The sequence below is a fragment of the Hydra vulgaris genome, chromosome 01 (genome assembly GCF_038396675.1).
Source record: "Hydra vulgaris chromosome 01, alternate assembly HydraT2T_AEP".
Classification (NCBI taxonomy): Eukaryota; Metazoa; Cnidaria; class Hydrozoa; order Anthoathecata; family Hydridae; genus Hydra; species Hydra vulgaris.
The window spans coordinates 10,115,218-10,118,417 of NC_088920.1; positions in this window are offsets into that span (position 1 = coordinate 10,115,218).

A 3,200-nucleotide genomic window follows, 5' to 3' on the forward strand; every position below is an offset into this window, starting at 1 on the left:
CTTCATAAAACTTCATATTTGCGCAAAAACATGCCTATTAGCCAAATTCATTTGATGCAGCCCAAACATTTATGTTTACAATGTAGGGAAAAAAATTATAAATGGTCGCTTTTCAGTTTGATAAAAAATTAAAAACAAGCGTTCTTCATCCTAATATTTATACTTTTTCTCGGTAGATTTTTAAAACGCTTCAGTTGTATTGTGCTTCTGCTTTATGCTTTATAATAATTTTAAATCAAAAGATTCGAATGGTGTACTCAATATAATAATCAATAATAATCTATTTATTTAACCATAAAAATATGAAAATTTACAATAATATTTATAAACTCACATAAATAAGGTTAGGTGTCACTCATATAGTTAAAAACTAGTCAATGGAGTGACACCTGAAAAAAACAACAACAAAAAAAACAACAAATAAAACACAGAAAGAATTATAAATAAGAAAAAATAAAAATAAAAATTTTTTAAGAAAAAAAGAAAAAAAGAAAAAAAATAAGAAAGAAAGGAAAATAAAGCACTAATAAATAAAGATGATATTAATAATTGCAATAATGATATAATAAAAATAATAATATTAATAATAATGTGAATAAAAAAAACAAATAGTAACTACATCATGATAACTTTAATAAAAATTATAACTAATGGTAAAAATAATGATAGTAAAGTTTATAACTATGACAGAAATTAATAAATAAACATAACAACTGCAAAAATTAGAGCAATAACCATAAAAACTATTACTACAATTGATTCACTATCACTATCATTATAAATAATATTATTAAGATTTAAAAAACAAAGATAAATTAATGATAATAGGAATATTAGTAGAGTTAAAAAAGACAGTATAAAATAAAAGTAATAGTGGTTTTATAAATACAGTAATATAAAAAAAGCAATAGTAATAAAAGATAAAACTAATATTCATTAAAAATATACTCAAATAAAATTTTCTTAATTTGGTTTCGATTGAGAAGAAGAATGTTAGTAATAAAAGGGTATTTAGTTAAAAAAACTTAAAAAACCAAATAATACGATTTATAAAAAAACTTTTTTTTTATAAATGGTATTATTTGGTTCCAGTGAGAAATACATTGATTTTTAATAGAGAGCTTGCCATACTTGATAGTGCTGAAAAAGGAAGTGTGCAAGTTAAAATTTTCAGTATTTCGAGTGTAATATTTGTGTGTGTGTCACTTGTTTTAATAAAAAAATTATTCAACGAATTTGGTAGCTTATTTTGAAGAAAATCGATCACAAAGAGACAATTATAAAGCTTTATAAGATCTTGAAATTTTAGAATTTTTAATTCAGAAAACCTCTTTTCGATATTAGAACGTAAGGGAGAAAATGTCATAATTCTTAAGGAAGTGCGTTATAAGCTGTTTATACGATGTAATAGAAAACTACCTTTTTGACCCCAAACAGTGCAACAATAACTTAGATGCGAGAAGAACAAGGAATAGTAAATTGATATTAAAACATGTTGGGGAACATAGTGTCGAAATGATGAACAATCGAAATACTACCATTAACCAGTAAGTGTATAAAAATCTATATAAAGTTGTTTAAAAAAAGTTTATAAAAAGAGAGATAAATTTAATGTATTTTAAACATTATGCCAGACAATTTCATTCCAGTTAAACAATATGAAAAAAGATTACAAAAAAAACTGACTAGCTAATTAAAACTTAAATCAATCATAAAAACAAAGTGATATGCTGAAACAAAAATACAATTCAGCAAAAAGAAAATTATAGTTATAAAATTTAAAAGAAAGGGACAATTCATATATACAAGTTCAAAAATAAAACTTTCAAAATGTTCAAATTGCTTTATCTCGAAAAAATTACAATGGGAGCAAACTTTAAGATGTTTTTAAATGTTCTTAATGGTTTAAACATAACAAAATTAGATTGCAAAACTTGATTTCAAGATAATTTCAGTTTTCATTTTATTCCAACCATATATTGAATTTACTGTTTCTTCAACAATGACTAATAAGGTATTATTTTGTTTAATTTAAAAATGTTTGATGTATTGGCCTCTAGCAGGTATGATTAAAAAACATAAAGTTTTGCATCTGCACACTAAACCTGGAGATGACATTGAACATAACATTGAGGAAAATTTTCTACTTGTTATTCATGGCCCAACACAATCAACACAGTTTTTAGTTTTCTAGTCTAACAAACTTGTTCTCTCAGGGTCACATATCTTTATCAGGACTACAACCATATTCATTGTTGATTAGGCTAATAAAGTATAAGCATATTTCAACTTTAGTTTTAGAAGGAAGTTTTCAAATAATTCACCTTTTTGAATATTGTTTTAATAACCTAGACCTGGTGTAGAAGACTGGTCTTATTTTCAAAAACATTTCAAATAATATAAAACTATAAAAGTTTCCCGAAAAAAAATCGAGTAAATTAGACCAATCAGCTGTAACTTTATGTTTTCTGTAATCATGTCACTATTTTGTGTTTTGTTCTATGTTTATGTAACTAATACCACATCGATTTGAGCCATGTGGTTACTAAGGTCAATTTTTACAATACCAGTATCAAAACACTCTCTATTAATGAGAAATATGTTATGCCTTTTAATCCGTTATAAGTGCTTTGTTCATCAGTATTTTCAGTGTTATTTAAAATGATATTAGTGACACTTTTGGTATTATTTTTAAAAGTGTAATTTTTACTCAAGTATTATTATCATTTATTCTTCTGTCAGTATATTGATATAGAAGACAATGTTTTCAATTTTAATGTTATCTATGAAAAGTATAATTAAATAAAATAATGAAATATTAAAACAAATACAATCTGATAAAACAAAGGCACGAGTATACGAGTTTATAATGTATAGACCAAACGAGTAAGATCAAAGCAAAAAAACATTAGATACCATGTTTTTTATAACTTATTGTTTCTTGATCTAACGTACTATTAAAAATTTAAGTATAAATAAGTTTTTCATTCAAAATAGTTTTTAATTGATGTATCCATTCAATTTTTTTATTCAAATTGCTTTCCAATATAAGTGAAATAAAAAAAATAGGTTTAATAAATCGAATTATATTAAGTATAAAAATATGCTTGATTGATTTTTTAGAAAAGTTTTTATTTTGAAAAGAAGAAAAATACTTTATTAGTTTTTATTTATAATTTGATTTTTTTAATTTGATTTTT